Consider the following 20346-nt stretch of genomic DNA (forward strand, 5'->3'; position numbering starts at 1 on the left):
TATTGTGACATCCCAGAAATGTGTAAATATTATATATATTACATATAAGCAGGGCTATTTTTAAACAGGCTCCAGCAGGAACTGAGGCCCTTATTCTAGTTCACTCTTTCTGACAAAATATTTCTTAGATGGACAAAACCATGTGCACTGCAGGTGAGGCAGGTGTTACTTGTGCAGAGATAATTAGATTTGGGTGGGGTTTTACACCTGCCTCACCTGCAGTGCACATGGTTTTGTCCATCTAAGAAATATTTTGTCAGAAAGAGTGAACTAGAATAAGGGCCTCAGTTCCTGCTGGAGCCTGCAGAAAAATAGCCCTGCATATAAGTATGTAAAATAATTTGATGAAGATCCCTCACAGAGGGAACATATAGGGATTCAATTCCCTCATTGAGGGAGAGTTTAGTAATATATAAGAAACCCCTTCTGGAGGGGAGGTGGGTTAATCCCAAACTGTCTTGATGGATAAACATCACCACCACTAGGCTGCGGACTGTACCAATCTCCTAAAGGGAGAGGGGAGGCTGATAAGTGACAGTTAATTTGAAGGGGGCTCACATGCAGAGTGAGAGCCCCACAAGCCCAGGGGTTAAAAAGCAGAGCTGCATGTGACAGTTTGAGCAGTTGCTGAGGAGAGAGACAGAGCAGGGGTGTGTGCTGTGACGAGAGCTTCAGAGGCACTAAATGTGGCAAGAATTACCAAAAGGCGACTCCCGTTGACGCAGCATGGTTGCCCGGTGTTCCTCCCCATCAGGAAGCAGCGCCGTCCTGCTGGTCAAAAATCCTTCAATATGCTTCAATATTGGGCTGCGTCAGAGTCCCGGCCTAGCTGAAGGCCAGTGATGCAGCGCCCCTCTATTCCACAAAAAGAGTGAGTGATATTGAAATTTTGTTATTTATTTGAATAATTTATTAGTTGTGCAAAACTGACTGTTAAATATAACATTTACATATTGTCAAATTGGATTGTTGTAATATAATAAACCCTGTTAACCTTTATCTTATGTGGGGTACACACCAGAAAGACCATGATCTTCCACGACCGATAAACGACCATGGAAGAAATTTCCTTGGACTGCCTGGGAGCTCCACGGCAGTCCCCAGCTAACGATTTGCTAAATCCTACTAACAAGTAGCCAAAGGACTTTGTTGATTCAACTATTTATCAAAGGAGATATTAAGTGCCAACAAGTAGCTTTGAAGTGTTCATAAATTGCTAAAATAGAGCAAATTTAGTTTTTTATGTAATTTTTATGTCAGATTTATATATTTTAGTGTATTAAATATTGTTGTAATACAAATACTGAACAATTTCACAGCGCCCTCTGGAACTTCTTTTCTTTTCATACCTAATTTCGGATTCTGTCTAACAGAGAATCCTTTAGAGTTGCTGCTTCTACATCTTTGAGCGCAGGTTTGGGAACCTACAGTATATATCTCATATATTTAGCCAGATCTGTCACTCATCCCCATTATATATAATGTTCCCGCCCAGCAGGATACACAAACCCGCCCCCCAGAGAAAAGTGTTCAATGTGTATAATGTTCTACACACCCCAACCCCTTGACATCACCTCCCCCCGCCCAGCCAGGGCTACAGTACATGCCCACCATCCACCATTACTCCACAGTCACCATCCACCATTACTCCCCCCCCCTGGACACCCATGACCCCCCCTCCCGCGATTCACGGCACCACGGCACCCCCCCTCCCCCGATTCGCAGGACCCCCGCAACCCCCCTCCTGTGATTCACGGGACCCCCGCGAGCCCCTCTCCCGCAATTCGCGGGACCCCCGTGACCCCCCCTCCCCCGATTTGCGGGACCCCTGCGACCCCCCCTCCCGCGATTCGCGGGACTCCCGCGATTCGCGGGACCCCCGCGACCCCCCCTCCCCCCATTCACGGGACCCCCGCGACCCCCCTCCCCCCATTCGCGGGACCTCCGCGACCCCCTCTCCTGCGATTCCCGGACCCCCGCGACCCCCCCTCCCGTGATTCGCCGCACCCCCGTGACCCCCTCCCGCGATTCGTGGTCCCTCCCGCGACCCCCCTCCAGCGATTCACGGCGCCCCCCCTCCCGTGATTTGCGGACCCAAGCACCCCCCCGGACCCCCTCCCCCGATTTGCGGCCGCACGCGACCCCTCCTCCCGCGATTCGTGGCACCCGCGCGATTTGTGGCACCACCGCGCCCCCCTCCTGCAATTCACCGTGCCCCCCTCCTGCGATTCACCGTGCCCCCCTCCCGTGATTCGCTGCGCCCCCCCCTCCCGCGATTTGCAAACCCCCGCCCCCTCCCGCGATTCACGCCCTCCCTCCTGCGATTTGTGATTCTAGCCCCCCCACGCCCCCCCTCCCGCGATTCGCGCCCCCCCAAACCCGGAAGTCCTGCCACCGAGTTCTGATTGACCCACTGCCTATTCAGTCATATATATTGGATGACCATCAATAGCTACAACAATCGATGGTTATCAAAGTAATATGTTACTACTATCGATGGCGTGGTGCAAAATCCCACCAATGCCCATCCCTACTCTGTAACAGCCAAAAACCTTTACTACCCCTCATGCCCACACACCTCTATCACTATACATTGGTGGCATCAGTGGGCATGCATGGGAGAGCATTGGGAGTGCAAACATACCAGGTTGTTGTTCTGGGAGATGAGCCAAGAAGGTGAGTCCAACTGCTGCGCCAGCGCTGTTTGCAATGTGGAAAAACATGGCGCCGGGGGGAGTGTTTAGGAAATGTCACTCAAATAGGCTGGGTCGCACGACGGTCACCCTGACAAACGGCAGCAAAAACACTCACAACCGGCATGTGACGGACAGTTGGTCGGACTGGTATTGACGGATCCTCCCTGAAGCATGTAGGACCCACGACTTGACCAAACGAGCGGCAGTTATGTGCATCGGATCAGAATCGGATCAACAAAATGACAAAACAGCCAAAAAGTAAATACAATCTACATACAATCGGTCGGTATTTTATCTAAATTGACGGGATTGAGGGAAAATCCTCCTGGTGTGTACCCAGCATTAGCCTTTGCAAAATGACCTGAAAAGAAAGATCTGAGCTAATACTTAATAGAGTGCTACAGAATGACCAATGGGAGGAGGCGTGGTCAATGATAGGAGGCGTGGTCAATGGGAGTAGGCGTGGTCATGCTACCTCCTTTAATAAAAAACAGATAAATGAATTAGTTTGTGTGACCGCATGATCCAGCGGGCAAGGGGAAGTGTGGGAGAGCTGAAATAGATGCTGCGCGCATGTGCCAATAACAGTGCAGGGAGGGGATCCGTGAGCTACACAGCTGCTCAGGCAGAGCATGGCCCCGCCCCTCCTATAGAAGCCACTCCCACCCCTTTTTAGGATGCTCTGCAGTCCCTATTTCTCCAATGGGTAAAGTTGTGAGGCATGGAAATTAGCATATACTATATGACTGGCAGGTACAAAGTAAATAATATCGTTATTAATTTGCTAGGAGAGCAATATTTTTACCAACTATTCACAAGGCGGGGTTTGGTTGATTCGCACGCGTTCGAGTTCGCATCGGAGGGAATCAACCAGAATTACCCCTATTGTGTACACTTTTTTCTATAAACGAGTTACTTTTTAATAGTTCTTGAGCTTATGCTTCTAAAATGAAGGATTTTATTTTTACCGTACGCAGTGTCAAAAAGTTTTCTACAAAAAGAAATTCCAATGAAGGCCGAATGTCTATATTTCCACAAGGTCATGCCCCAGCACTCTGGCACTAATGCTAGAAGAGGTCAGTAACGAGAGGTGTGGTTTACACACCATGAATAAGCTTAATCAGGAAGGATATTCAGTAGTGTTTAGGCTTATAAATTATCCATGAGAACAAGGGTGTTTGGTCTTATCGGTATGGCAAGAGCTAATTGAAAAAGGACAGCTCTGAAGAGTAAAGTGCACAGGAGACTTCTCCAGCTTCCCCCGCCATCATATTCTTCTAACACATTTCTCAGAATGTAATTACATTTTATTAGCAGTTAATATTGCAGCTTGAAAGTAAAATGTAATTGAATGAAAATAACTTTGGGCAAATGTGTCAAAAAGGATTTGGATTTTCTTTTGGTTGCAGGAATAACCTTTAGCTTTTAATTAATTTTTTTCTTTTTTAATCGGTACCCAATAAACATGACCTTACCATTTGTGTGGCATGACTATCATTTTACAGATGTTTTGAGATGTTATGTAGTCATGATAGAAGGGATTTGGCAAATACTGTAGTAAAGGCGCCCCTGCTCCGCTCTGCCCCCACCCGTACCTCTCCTGCTCCCTCTCTATTTGCTGATCCACCTCCCCCCTCTAACTGTGCACCCTCTCTCTGCTGCTTTCTCCTCAGCCAAACACACACACACACTGATCACATTGCCAAACATGCCTCGTTCCCGGCAGGTCTCCCTAGCAGCTCCAAATGCAAATGCATATTATGGGTGAGACAAAGCTCAGGGAATTCTTATATAGCTATTCACAAGTATCTCTATCACTAGCCCCCAGGTACGCTGCCTTGGCGTTATTCTTGATTTATCACTGTCCTTTAAACCACACATTCACCACCTCAAAAATATTTCCAGAATCAGACCCTTTCTCACCCAGGATGCTACAAAGGCCCTCATCCACTCACTAGTCATCTCCAGATTGGACTAGCGTAATCTCCTCCTTCCTGACCATTACCTCTCTCCACTGCAATCTGTTCTGAATGCTGCTGACTGGGTCATCTTCCTCTCCAAACATACTATGCCTACCTCTTCTCTCTTACAAGCCCTGCACTGACTCCCCTATCCCTTCAGAATCCAATTCAAGCTCCTCACACTCACTTACACATCCCTCACCCATTCCTCTCCCACCTACATATCTGACCTTATCTCTCTATACACTCCCACCCACTCTCTTCACTCTACATTTTCACACCGCCTCTCCTGCTAACTTATTACTTCCTCCCATTCCTGCCTCCAAGATTTTGCCCAGTGTGCTCCATATCTCTGGAATTTTCTACCCCCCATCAGACTCTCCACCACCCTACAAAACTTTAAACGGGCTCTCAAGACCCACTTTTTTCTCACACCCAGGCACCTCTCATCCTAACCTTCTGTTTATGCTAAATTCTACCTCTTCTGTGTCACCTCTGTCTGTCTGCCCCTCTCTCTCCTCATGTGCTTCACTGACTATTGGTAAATACTGCCTTACTGGCTATTGGTAAATACTTCCTTACTGACTATTGGTAAACACTGCCTTACTGGCTATTGGTAAATACTTCCTTACTGACTATTGGTAAACACTGCCTTACTGACTATTGGTAAACACTGCCTTACTGACTATTGGTAAATACTGCCTTACTGGCTATTGGTAAACACTGCCTTACTGACTATTGGTAAACACTGCCTTATTGACTATTGGTAAACACTGCCTTACTGACTATTGGTAAATACTGCCTTACTGGCTATTGGTAAACACTGCCTTACTGACTATTGGTAAACACTGCCTTACTGACTATTGGTAAATACTGCCTTACTGGCTATTGGTAAACACTGCCTTACTGACTATTGGTTAATACTTCCTTACTGACTATTGGTAAACACTGCCTTACTGACTATTGGTAAACACTGCCTTATTGACTATTGGTAAACACTGCCTTACTATTGGTAAATACTGCCTTACTGACTATTGGTAATTGGTAACTGACTATTGGTACTTGGTAATATTACTAATTCGTATTAGCGGCCTTATATATGGCCGCTAATACGAATTAATACGACATCAGAGGGTTACAAAGCAGTCGTATCTGACTGCTTTGTAAATTCCCCTCCGGAATACGACTTTGCATATGGCTGAAACAGCCGTATGCAGTCGTATTCATTCATAAGTAAGAATACGAATAGAATTTTTTGTATTAGTATTCTTAGTAAACTTCCCCCAGAATGTGCAGGTGAAACTGTCAACATGACTTTGGGTCGACAGGTCGACATGGGTTTTTTCACTGTTTTTTGACCCAACATGTGGCGACAGGCGGTATTTCATGCCCTACCATCCACTAAGGCGTGGTAGGAGAATAAAGTAGTGTGCCGAGCGCAGCGAGGCACCGTGCTCGAAGCATTGCGAGCGAAGTGAGCTATGCAAGGGGCTGCGGTTCATCTCCAACTGTGTCCATGTCGACTGTGTCGACATTTGGGTCAAAAAACTGTGAAAAAAACCATGTCGACCTCGCAACCTGTTGACCCAAAGTCATGTTGACAGTTTCACCTGCACATTCTATATGTCGGTATTTTGACCATGTCGGTATTTTAAATGTCGGGGTTTTGTCCTTGTCGGGATTTTGTCCTTGTCGGTATTATGACCCATTCAGGATTTTGACCCTGTCGGGATTTTGACTGTCGGGATTTCATACCGAATCCGGTAGAGTACCTCAAGACCTAGAGCAAGACAATTACCATTCTTTATTTTCAAACAATACAGCGGACAATCATAATGTAACTCTGGGCCTTATTCTGGTTATTGCGGTCCGTTCCGAATTCTTTCGGAAATGACCGAACGCCACGTCGTGCGGACATTTTAAGAACACATTCCCACAGGTCGTCCGCATCCCTTCGGACGGACTATCAAAGAAAAGGGAGTGTCTTCGGACTACATCCAAAAGTGCGTGTGCGGTGGGAACACAAAGATTCTGCACGGTCTTACCACGTCCGAACGGACAGGAAGCTGGCCGTACGCACCGATTCGGTGTTTTTCCGCAAACCTCACTACTCTATTCGGAACTCATGCATCTGCAACAAGACACACTTATGGAATTAGCCAATCTCATAAAAATTGATTATTTTTAAATGTAATCAATTAATTCATAATTGATACTTAACCACATTACTAGCACTTTAGATTAACCCTTACATCATGTTAAGTGGTATTAATTCATTGTTGCCCCTTTACCTGTCTTAGTGGTTCCAATTGAACCTGTGAAAAGAGTGTAATTAATCACTAATGAGTAGAGGAGTGGATTGAATTGTGGTCAGCTGAGAGTGCTTCACGTGCGGGCATACTAATTGGGCGAACCGAATGCCTAGCGCATGAACCAGTGCTCTCCGCAAACTGAAACTTGCTTATGGACACCGCATATTTCAGGCGTGTTGCTTCGCTTGCAGTCGGTGTCCTGTCCGAATGCACGCCTACCACAGTTCGTGCACTCCCACGTGTACGCCCAGATTTATGCCCAGTTTTGCCCACTTTGAAACCGCGCCCTTGTGTTCGGCTGCATGACGCCAATATTACGTCCATATTTCCCGAGACAATTCGGTTCACATTTTTGGACGGTATTGGTGAGAACGAGTGTGGAGACAGATACGTTGCACATGCGCATTGCGTTGCCTACGCATGCGCAGACGGCTAAAATGCGCCCTCCGAAAGAATTCGGAAAGGACCGCACCAAGCAGAATAAGGCCCTCTGTTGCCTGATATCCTTCTCTCATCTACAGTTTTTTATTATTTATTACTTTGATACACTTTGATACATTTCTCGCTAGATTAAGCAATGTTGGATTAGTACCACACCTGGATGGAGATGAACCTCCTTGTGGTGGACACTGAGAGACAGGTTGTCATTAGACTGCACACACTATACAACATACACGCTGCTGTGGTGACATATTGTTTGTCCCCAAGTGAAAAATGGTAATTAATGAGACAGATAATTAGCTTTGTCACCTCAATGCTTGTAGCAATGTTTAATAATCTTCCACCTATTATACGATTACATTTTACGTTTGCTTAACCACTTTTTCTCTTGATCCTTTTCCACCCTGAATCAGTGTTAATTTCTTCGCCAAAGGTTTTTTTGTGTAATTAAAATGTAACGATAACGAAAATAGGAATTTCTTAAGAAAAATGTTGATTAAATATTAGTCCATGTCGGAAAACTGACTAGACGAAAATGCTGTATCATAGTCATCTGGATACCACCAGGTGGTATTTTTCCATTGATTGATTTATTGGGTTCTTTAATTAATAATACTATATTTTATACAGTTTATCCATTCTCTCTGGCCCTAGATTGACTTAGAGTGTGTACACACGGTTCGATGTTCTGTGCGATCCGATGTACGATTCGATGTTTTGTCCAATTTGTACTTTTCCCTTTTTTTTTTTTTTTTCTCTACTCCTTAAGATATGCCTTAAGATATGCTTAAGATTTTGACTTTTTACCATACAATTTGCTATGTGATTTTCTATTTGATTTACTATGCGATTTCCTATGTGCCTTAAGATTTGCTTAAGATTTTGACTAAGCGATTTTGACTTAACAACAGGATGACTGACAGGGCCCTGGAAATCGTATAGCACATCGCATCTTAAGCATATCGCAAGGCACATACGATGCATGCGATATGCTTGCGATTTGTACTAGATAGAGTATGCTGCCCACTCTATCTCCCCTCCGATCTCTCCTTAAACGGGAGCGCGCATCGGGCTAGGAAGCCCTTACAATGCATACAATCAGTATGCGATATGTATGCGATATGGCTTCCGATGTTGACGATATCGTCAACATCGGAAGCCATATCGAACCGTGTGTACACACTATTACTTGCACTGCGGCTGCAGTTTATGTAGCTAGCTATTTAGTATAATATGCTTCCTTACAGTATCATTAAGCTATGATTAAGTCATTGACTAAAATTAGACCAAAATATTAGTCAAGATCCACTGACTAAATCTTGACTTAGACGAAAATAAATTTCTTTACTAAGATGTGACATTTAATTTAGTCAAATTCTAAGAAAGTGACTCCCACTTCTGTCCACAACACTGCACTAAAGCCCCATACACACTAGTAGTACCCCTCAGAGGGAGGCAATGAAGTCATCTGCCGCCGGGCTCCTGCTCCCAAGGGGTCACCTCTCCTCCCCTGTGAGTTTGAATCAGTTAATTGAAAGCCATTGATATGGCTTCTGTGGCTGTCTCCTCCTCCTCCTAGCAGGACCATATATGTCACACACTCTTTATTCTAAACATAATATCCATAACATGCATACATATATTTGGAAGCGGTCATCTATTAGAATGAACTTAGGTCTACAGTCATTAGGTCGACCCCACTAGGTCGACTGGCAGGAAGGTCGACCTGACTTAAGGTCGACATGGGCCAAGGTCGACATGACTTAAGGTCGAATTTGCATAAAGGTCGACATGAGGAAGGTCGACTGGTCATAAGGTCGACATGGGGTTTTTCACTGTTTTTTGAGCCGACATGTGCCGACAGGCGGTATTTCATGCCCTACCATCCACTAGGGCGCGGAGGAGGTTATTAAAGCTGTGGCGAGCGAAGCGAGCCACCGTGCCCGATGCATCGCGAGCGAAGCGAGCGATGCGAGGGTCCGATTCTCATTGCCCACTGTGTCCATGTCGACTGTGTCGACATTCGGATCAAAAAAACAGTGAAAAACCCATGTCGACCTTATGACCAGTCGACCTTCCTCATGTCGACCTTTATGCAAATTCGACCTTAAGTCATGTCGACCTTGGCCCATGTCGACCTTAAGTCAGGTCGACCTTCCTGCCAGTCGACCTAGTGGGGTCGACCTAATGACTGTAGACCTAAGTTCATTCTGACAGATGTACCGATTCCATATATTTATATAAGATGGTGTGTGTGTTGGGGAGGGGGGCACTAATATTTATCTTGCCTCCGGGCAACTGGGACGAACTTACGCCATTGGTACCCCTTTCACATCTCACCTTGGACCGGGGTTATTGCCAGGTTGGTGATGCATGGACCCGGATTGAGGTGCAGTGTAAAAACACCACAGTTATTTACCCAGTTGATCAACCCGTGTTATAAGATGGTTTAAACCCAGGTCGTTGTTTGTGTAAGGAGTGACCCGGGTTTTGTGTGAAAGCGCTGGTTCCTGGGTCGTACCTAAAATTGCTATCCCGAATCCAACCAGGCGTAGCAATGTGAAAGGGGTATAGCCGACCCTGTCCCCAGCTGATATACAGTAGTAAACAATATTGGCCGTGGGAGGCCCAGATTGTGTGTACACACTGAACGATATCAGTAAAGATATCGTTCAGTGATCCGCTGAATATGCTATATCGCCAAATTGACCTGTATGCTCGGCAGACTGGAGGGGTCTATAACAGTATTGAGTCTACACACTAGACAATATATATATCGCTCAGAAGCCACTTTCTAAACAATATCTTTTACAATATCCTCCAGTGCAGGCATGTCCAAACTGTGGCCCTCCAGCTGTTCTGAAACTACACATCCCAGAATGCCTTGCCATAGTTTTAGCAATCCCTAATAGCAAAACTGTGGCAAGGCATGATGGGGCGTGTAGTTTCACAACAGCTGGAGGGCCAGAGTTTGGACATGCCTGCACTAGTGTGTTTGGGGCGTAAGATTGCCCATATTATACTGAATAATAGCTTTTCCAATGCTTACCCCAGAATTTATGCTCCAGGATCTTTCTGTGGCCTTTACCGTCTTGCAGAACTACAAGTCCCAGCATGATAGCACCTCATGTATATTGGGTGTGCATTCTAAGATTCCCCCCCCCCCATAACCTAAAATTGTGTACACCTGTACACCTGAAGGTTGGGACTCCTTTAACTTAGAGTAGCACCCCGCCCACCTGATCTGAATATTATTTCACCAGCTTGGTCCCTGGTAGCCACAGACTGCAAACTGTAGGCACAATGAAGGTAAGACCTAAAAATTGACACTTATTGCTAGTCTTGGGGATGGATTTGGGGCGCGGCTCCCCTCGGGTTGGTGTAACCGAGTTGCTTTCGGGGTGGCACACCCTAACATTTATTTAGCACTATTTAATTTTCACTAATATTATACTTTCTCTAGCACTACACATTTTAACCTCTAGCTTCTGCTACTTTCTTATTAACACACTTCTAGCTTAGTTTTTTTACTTGTGTGCTGCCCTAGGGTGACTTGCTTATGCTGGCCTTTTTGGGGCCCCAGATCCAAACTTAGTATTAGGGACCCACCAGAAATGAGGTTACCGTGAACCTGGTTGGTGGGCAAATATTTCTTGGCCAATTGATATACCAAGAACCTCTGTTATTGATTGATTGATTGATTGATTAATAATATGGAGTGTGCATCTGCATCACATGTTTTTCTTTGCAGAACTACAAGTCGCAGCATGATAGCACCTCATGTATATTGGGTGTGCATTCTAAGATTCCCCCCCCCCCATAAGCCTTTACCGTCTCCTCTGCTCCATTCTCTCGCTCTCTGGTCTCCTGATGGTAATCTCTCTGAGACACATTTGCCACCAGAGTATTCATGTCATTTTTACAGCTTGGACACCGTAACTGACAGTCCTTTATCTAACTAGACTGTCAAGACTTACGCCCAGTATAAAAGCTTCCGCTAGATTTATTTATCTCCCCAGCTGCCCATCTTCAGATACCAATCCCTTACACGGGCTCCCTCTGGCTCTAGTGTCCTTCACTTGTAAAGTCGTCCATAATTTCAGCCCTTTCTAAAGCGGCAGTCTTTCCAAAAAGTGGTCTCCACCAGCGCTCATCCCCAGGGCCGGCTCTACCATTAGGCAGCTTTAGGCAGCTGCCTAGGGCACCAGGATCTGGGGGGGGGGGTGCCACCAAGACTGCAAATAAAAAAATCAAGGGTGTCTATGAGGATCCTTGTTGTACTTAATGCAGGTGGCGGCTGTGGAACTTCTAAGACCTCACCTCCATACGTTCCCTTGAGACATTCTTCCCCACTCTGCTGCCACCTCCTCCTTGTACTCTGTGTGGGTGGCAAAGGGGAGGGTGCAGAGGGCCTCCAGGGAAAGCAGGGGACTTGCCCTCCTTCCCGGGGGCTGGGAGGACCACAGTATTTTTTTTTTTTGGGGGGGGGGGGAGGTTGAAGTTTTGCCTAGGGTGCTGAGAAACCTTACACCGGCCCTGCTCATCCCCAGGCCATCTCTCATGCGTTCTCTTATTCCTTCATAGTCTTCCGGATTCCTTGCTCTGTTATTCCGATGACCCATCTTCTCAAGTTCCAAGCACCCACTGTAAACTCATATTATCCAGGTGAGTCCTAATACTCCACACAGGGAAAAAAAAGGGGTGCGGTCATTGGGTTAACACTATGAAGGTTGACATACATTAGGTCGGCCACTAACGGTCGACACAAATTAGGTCTACACATGAAATAGGTCAACATGGCTAAGGTCGACAGGGTTGGAAGGTCAATGCAAGCAATAGGTCAGCAATGGCTTAGGGGACCCCCAGTCCCGTCTGAGCACCCCCAGGGTGTGTGAGAGCTGAAATGCCGGCGCCCAAAGGATTTTTCCAGTTTGTGCAGTCTGTGCGTAGCCCGGGACTTACTTGGTGGCTGCGATGGAAACAGGCTGATCGTGGGCAGAGCTAACATCATATGCTGGCAATACCAGAAAACGGCCAGTTACCACCCACAAATGCCATCTTCCTATAACTCAACTTGCTTATGGCCAGCAATCCTAAACTGATCAGGGTGTGATGAGCGGATGAGATAAACACAAGAATTGGGTAATAAAACAGTTAACAGTTCTGGGGCATGAACCAGTTAGGTCAGAGGGAGTGTTTATGGTGGAGTTGGCATTTTGGGTAAGATAGGAATAGGATCTGCCTCTTTTTCACTGGAGTCCCCACCCTCCCTCCCTAAGCCACCATTTTTTCCCACCCATTTTTCTTTTTCTTTGCTAGTTGGGGCTTGTCAACCAGGGGCGTAACTATAGCACCGCAGCCCCCGCGACCGCGGGGGGGCGTTGTGCATGTGCGGGCGCCGCAGTGCTATAGTTACACCCCGCCGCCCCGCCGCCATCCCCCACAGTCTTTACCTGTCAGTCTTCAGTACGCGCTGGTCCCGGCTCCCTTCTTCTGCTATGAGGACCACAACAAAATGTCCGCCCCCATGTAGCAGAAAGTTCTCTGAAACTGTCTGCTGCATGGGGGCAGACATTTTGTGGTGGTCCTCATAGCAGAAGAAGGGAGCCGGGACCAGCGAGTACTGAGCGTAGGTAAGACTGCGGGGGATGGGGGGGATTGCATGGGCGACGAGGCGGGGGTTGGTGCGGCAGGGCGGGCGAGGGTTGGTGCGGCGGGCGAGGTTTGGTGTGGCGGGGCGGGTGGGGGTTGGTGCGACGGGGTGCGTGGGTGGGCGCCCTCCCTTTAATGGCGGGGGGGGGGTGCCCAAAAGCTAGTTACACCACTGTTGTCAACCTATATGTGTCGGGAGAGAACAGCAGTACAGTGGCTGTTGTGCTGCAGTTTGGAGGTTTGCTCTTTGCCCAGCACATTGTATAGTTGAGCCGACCTTACCAGGGGTCATAGGGCTCTGGCTGTCTGGACGGTCCTATTATGGTGTATTGGACCATAGCCAATGAGAGGAAGAAAGTCATGTCAGGTGTGGTATGGCGGTCCCATAATCGGGATACATGACAGTCAGCATCCCGTCATCGGAATCCCAACTGCCAGTGCTCCGACAGGGAGGGCGAGCACAAAGAAGCCCCTTGTGGGCTCAGTGGACCCTCACAAGGGAGAATTGCCCCTGTCAGTCGAGATTTCGGTGTCGGAGTACTGACGGTCGGAATCCAAACTGTTGGGCAGTCATCCGGCACCTGTCGGGGCCATGTTCATCAGCAATACGATGTACTGTCAGTGATGATCTGACCATTCTTTCTTATTGCCACCATATGACCGATTTTATAGGCATCTCAGTGATCTGTATCATTATATCTAGATAATGAATGAATATTTATTATTAGCAGTTAAGGTTATGTGTGATGATGTCACTCCATTTAATATCTACAGATAGAAAGTTTATTATCGCAGGACAGCCTCGCGTACTATGGGCCACACGCATGTGCTGTCTATCGATAATCACCCCCCTAAATCCACACCCCAATCTCACAAGCCAGAGCCTTAGCATGATTATTTTGGTTATGACTTCTCTGTCAATGAGTATTAAAGTGACACTTTTAACTTGAAGATTTAATTAAATTTAATCAGGGTTAACTTTATTTTATGTGTTACATTTTTTTTGTTGATCTGTTCCAGGCCAGTGGATATCATGCCATGCTGGTAATTGTAGTTCTCCAGCAGCTGGAAAGCTAGAGATTGGTGTACACTTTTAAGTCCTAACTACGGTGAATGAAGCATTGCTGCGGTGGGAGATTTTACGCTGATCAGTGAGACCAGATCTGGGAGTGAAACGCGAGTGGAGCCTTTGTTTACTGGTAATGGGCTTAGGTTACAATAATGAGAGATGATACCTATTCATACAGACAAAAGTCCAAAATAAACCCAACAGGTCGCATGCTACTGTTACACAGATGATCACAGAGAGGACTGGAGAGAAGATTTATCATTTACCCACACCTCTTTAGTTAATTGACATTCTTCACACATTTAATCTTCATCTGACAAACAGGCTTCAGAATAAGCTAGAAAACGGTCTATTCCTTTTAGAAAATGATTACAAGTGGTTTGCTCAGATACACACAAAAGATACACTACACAACGCATACCCTCCAACATGACCCATTCCATTAGGTACAAAATGCTCTGTTTCTGGACTTTCTTGCCAGTGGCAGTTACAGATGTGAGCCTGCAGCACAGTCCAATATTCAAGAAGGGGAGCCACACCTACTGCCACCCAAACATCACTGTCCTGGACTCACAGACAGTTGATGTGAACCCCCCTCTTTGAATTTTGGACTGTGCCGGAGCCCCACCTCTGTAACTGCTGTCAAGGAAGCCCAGGAACAGAACATTTTGTACCTAATGGAATGGGTCATGTTGGAGGGTATGCACAACGTTGCTTAAGTACCTACTAATGCTAGATATAACCTAGGTAGAATTGGTAAGCATGGCAACAGTAAAACTATAAGCACCTGATTCTGTGTTACTTGGGCCTACAGTATATGACTCTACACACGTATTCTGAGTAGCACGGATCTACTGTACCGCACAGACCCCTAGAGTGCCAGGCAAGGGAGCAGGTGTCATCACCATATCTTCCACCAGGTTGCTGAAGAGGGACATCGGTGTGCACCAGAGGCACCCACCCATTTCTGGGGGCGTGGTCTTGTGTAATGGGGCATGGCCTATAATCGCGGCACTCCCACGAGGCCATGCCTCCGATTTCACTGCCGTGGGGGGCATGGCCAGCTCCGGCCGTAGCGGACCATTCAAAAAAATGGGACTGTCCCATGAAAGTCGGAACAGTTGGGAGGTATGGCCACCACAAGTAACGGCAGTTACACATACTCCATCCTTGTGCAGAAGTGACTGAGAATATCATGCACTAAGCATATGCACAGCTCAGTTTCCCATAGCAACCAATCAGATTATATCTTCTACAAGGTGCTACAGTAACTAAATAAGAATTAGAATCGGATTAGTTGCTATGGGAAACATCTCATCTTCAGTAGAACTCCATTTACCCCAAACAGTTGGACAGACCAAGGTTTTTCTTGCCAAATTTGGGCTATACACAGTAATCAATGCATACCTCCCAACTTTCTTCGTGCCGGACTCTGGCCGCTGCTGATGCGCGTCGAAGGCGTGTCGGAAATTTCGGGGAGTGGCCTAATTTAGGGGCGTGGTCTATACTTGCGGCTCTCCCGCGAGGCCACGCCCCCATTTTGCCGCTATGGGGGCATGACCGAGAGGCTCTGTAAGCCTCTAGCCATGCCCCCACCCCCTGGCTGCGGGAATAGACAGGGGGGACTCCCAACAGCCCCCCCCCTTACCGCGGGACACTGCCGCCCGCGGGTGGGACAGCGGGACAGGCCCTAATAATCGGGACTGTCCCGCTATAATAGGGACTGTTGGGAGGTATAATCAATGCAATACCGAACCCAGATGCACACATAGGAGGTCATTCTGGTTGACCCGCAACACCGCCCACCAACAGCATGAATGCCCATCGCCCATCAACACTCCGATTTCCCTGCATGCATGCCAGTGGATGGTTGCCGACCATCGAATGATTTCTATAGCGCTCGCAGATCTAGAGCACCTCTCCGGTGTTTTAGATATTCGGCGTCCCTGTACGGGAAGAGGGCGGCAGCTGTCGTGCCTCTTATACACATAGGGAGTTATTCTGGTTCCATCGGTCCTCTGCGCGCACGTTGCTCTTTGTCGCCAGAGGTATAAATGCAGTCTTGCACTATTTAAAGTTTATTTCTAGGAAACATGTGTGCTGGTATTATTATCTCCTTGTATTTATATGGTGTTATTGTTTTCTTTAGTGCTATATATACCAGAGAGGGAGCCCTACTGAAAGTGACAATGGGGCAGATGTATTAAGCCTTAACAAGAGATAAATCCAAGGGTGAAAAGGAGAGATAAACATCCAGCCAATCAACTCCTTACTGACTTTTTTCAAACACAGCCTGTAACATGGCAGTTGGCAGGTGATTGGCTGGACGTTTATCTCTCTTTATCACCCTTGGATTTATCTCTTGTTAAGGCTTAATACATCTGCCCCAATGCAAGTTCTACAGTGGTCTGTACACACAGCAAAGGAACAGTCTGAGGATTATTATCAGAAAAGAGAACGACTTATCCCAGCCAGTATATCATTGCCCTATAGAAGACAAAGCTGGAGCCGTGAGCAACGGACCTTATTCTGGTCCACACTCAACACTGCGAATTTCTCAGCGTTGCGTGTGGACTAAATGCCGCTCAGAGGGATGGGCGCCCCCCTGCGATTCCCCGCACTGCTGCGAATGCATGATTTGCATAATCATCCATTCACAACCTTGGGTGCGGGGGAGAAATCATTCGATGGCTGGTGACCATCGAAATATTTACCCAGCGCTCACAGATCTGAGACACCTCTACGGTGTCTCAGATCTGCGAGCGCCTTGTGTGGGAAGCGGGCGGGCAGCCTGCCCCCCGCACCCAAATCACCAAGCGATATGCGAGATTCACAAATCCGGCGATTATCGAATGGCTGCACATGTGTACCATATGCATCGCCAATGCTGGAGTCCGATTGGCGACTGAAAATGCGTTTGGATTGTAAACGCAAAGCCGCAGGAGATTGATTGACAGAAAGCCAATATTTGGGAGTGGTGGAAAAAAGCAGAGGTACCAAAGTGTTTTAAAGGAGGGCCTGAGATGCCTGTGTTGGTCTAGATCAGGCTGTTTCGGTCGCAGAGTTGAGGAAAGTCAGATTTACTCACATTGCACAGGCTTCAAAGACCTTTCCATGGCTCGGGAATCGCATATGGATTTGCGTGTTGACGGCTAATAGCGATTCATTCGCAATTAACAAGCAAATTAACATGGGGAGGATTTTATTTCTGTCTGAGTGGCGACCATCTACTGGCAGTTCTCTGCAATGCGCAGATTGTGGATCTGGTATGAATCAGGCCTATAATAGGTTTTAAGATGGATTCAAAATGTATGTAACTTTATTAGTAAACTATGTACAGACCTCAAGTGACAGTGTGCTATCATTATTAGGGAACACATACCAGCTGCTCAGCTTTGGTTAATTGGCAGTGCCCAATTTTGTGGATTCCAGTCAAGCTCACAGGTTGCTAAATCTCCTCTCGATCAGATCTTTGGGCTCCTGGTAGAAGATTCCAGCTCCAATGTTCTACAATTCAGATCTGAAGCTGAGTTCCTGGTAGCAGGTTCCAGGATCTAGATGGTGGTTTCCAGTTGTCTGGTTCATTATTGACCACTCTAGTTTATAAGCAGAGTCCTATTCAACCTCTATTACAATCTTATTGATTTAGGACAGAAGACATTCTTTGTGTGTTCTAAATAACTTTATCATGCATTTTAATATATTGCTGTTTATATGAGTGAGGAGTATGTGGTTGGTGACCTCGGAACTATCGATGCCAATCCCGGAATTGTGGATTGAAAAATACACAATCCCATGATTCCGGGATTGGCGTCCTAACCTTTATGGCACCGTGCGAGCGGGAGCAGCTGGGATGTGTGCGGGCGGCCAAGTGCCAGGTAGCTCGAGGAGCTGGGAGCCAGACTGTCAACTGGGGAGCTGGAGGCACGTCTGAGAGCATGCAGTGCGGCTGTGGGCGTGTAGAGCGGCTGTGCAGCTGTTCAGCCTGAGCAGCGTGGTCTCTGAGTGTCATGCTGGGCATTGGACCAGCCGGGCAGCGTCTGAGTGTGTGCTCAGACACTGGCCGGCATTAGACCACTCTTATCCCAAACTTTTTGAGGCCAAATCCAGGATCCCGCCGATCCCGGAATTGGCCACCTTACTTGGAACTAAAGTCTTGCTAGATGTTCTAATACCCTGAGGGTGGAATGCATACCTCCAAACTTGACCCTCTCCAGGAGGGACACATTGCTCTGCTCCTGCACTTCCCTCATAATGTATGATTGCCATCACCTGTGTTGCAGCACCTTTGTTATCAATTAACCTGTTCAAAATAGGTAATGGCAATCATACATTACGAGGAAAGTCCAGGAGCAGAGCATTGTGTCCCTTCTGGAGGGGGTCATGTTGGGAGGTATGGGAATACTTTTTGTGTTTGCTCTAATAAACTTGGCTCTGAACTCTTCATCATTGTTTTAGAGTGGGAGGCTTCCGGTGTGTCTTCTAAAGACCATAGTTTTGGTGAGTTGCTCAGTGTTTTATCGTGGTTGCCAATTCATACCTGACCTATATAAAATATACATGTTCGGTGGCTTATTACAAAAAAGTGTAAAACACAGATGATCTCCAAACAGCCATAGAAGCTGCATAATTTAAACGTGTCAGTAAAGAAATAATTTGGCCGCATTGCTTCTAATGAACAAGTAAAGGGAAGCTTGATGTGTGCTCTAATGAGCTTAAGTATTTTGGATGTGGAGACAAGGTTCAGAGGTTTCCTATGGAAATATTAGGAGAAACTGCCCCCAGCATTGTTTGTCTATGAAGTACAAAGTATGTTAAAAAGTATTTGCAATAGTTCATAGTCATTTAAAACGATCTGTCTTTCTTCTTATTTGGTTTCCGCATATCAACTTCAATGCTTAGGAAGGCTCTCAAGTCAAATGCTAATTAGTAGCGGTAACAGCTGAGTCTAGAATTACAATCAGTCCCATTGCAGTGCGCTGCTTAACCCTTTAACCTGATCAACAGGAACAAATTGGACAAGCTCTGTATTAATGACCTAGTGTGCCAGTAATGCTGCTATATATAACTTTATACAAACATAAAGACGCACCCATGCATTAGTTATACAGCTAACTCATGGATTTATAAAACTGGAATGATATTATATAGGTCACGTATGTAGTATTGTTTGTTATTTGGATGGGCATATGTAAATAATTAGATAAATATACATATTCCGGGTGTTTCATTTCCTAACGCTCTATAGGCAGAATGCATGAAGAATAAAAATGCTTCCAAACCTCTGAAAAAGCAATATTGTGGCAGGGACGGTATAGTTCCGCATGAGGTTAATGTGCAATAACAGGATCTCATGCAGGAGAGCAGCAGGACTGATTACATCCAGTCCAGGTTTTTCCTAAGATCCGATGTGAATCATTGTTTGGCTAATTAACAACACATGTGGTTTGCTGTTAAATATCTGTTCAGGCCAGAAGTTTCCAATGCCATTCAGTGGCTGGGTAATAGGCTTGGGGTGTGGGCATTATGCTAGGGAACTCTGAATTGTTGTACCCACCTGTGAATTGCCTGCTGTAAAACCTGCCAAACTGTAATCCCTGTAATCCCCAACAGAAACAAAAGGAAATTAGTCCCAAGGCGCAATCTCTTATCTTCAGCCGGATCCAAAGGAAGGGGTCAACGCTCAGCCCGTGTAGGTACAGTTTTGGTTTGGAGAAATGGATCGAGGGCGATGAGAAGTTGTCAACACATCCACGTGGTATATAAAACAATAATAAAACACAAATCAATAAATATCCTGATATTGAAATTGTTGAAATATAAGCTGCGGGAAGGGTGAATTTTAAGCGTACCCGCACTCACAGAAAAGTTAAGAGAATGGTGTACATAAAGGTTTCTTTAGACTCGACAGGGATTCACCATAGGTGCGATTTTCAAAATCAAGTATAGGATGCGTACCGTACTCACAGGTTAATGTGTCAATACAGTCTCATCAAGGTATCTTTATTTAAGGTCCGTTTGTCACTGAAACACTCCTCTCACTAGTGGTATAAAATGGAAAGACAGAGGTTTTACTTTCAAAAATAGTGACAATGTTTTTATTTAAAAAAAGATACAGATAACTGGGAACACCAGATGGAATGGTACGGTACCTTGTGACTGGGGTATTGGCCTTATACCCCAATCCCTGTCCGTACATAAGCAGTAGTTCCTAG

At 46.3% G+C, this 20346-nt stretch overlaps 1 long non-coding RNA gene across 1 annotated transcript; it reads left to right on the forward strand.

The window, feature by feature from the left end:
- The first annotated feature begins 640 nt into the window (after nucleotides 1-640).
- LOC146046229 (uncharacterized) lies at nucleotides 641-19879 on the forward strand. Its single transcript, XR_014465797.1, has 4 exons — nucleotides 641-871; nucleotides 11995-12075; nucleotides 14083-14261; nucleotides 19745-19879. It is a non-coding gene; the product is annotated as an uncharacterized LOC146046229 (long non-coding RNA).
- Nucleotides 19880-20346: the final 467 nt, after the last annotated feature.

Source organism: Crinia signifera, chromosome 11 (assembly GCF_055691185.1).
Source record: "Crinia signifera chromosome 11, ASM5569118v1, whole genome shotgun sequence".
NCBI lineage: Eukaryota > Metazoa > Chordata > Amphibia > Anura > Myobatrachidae > Crinia > Crinia signifera.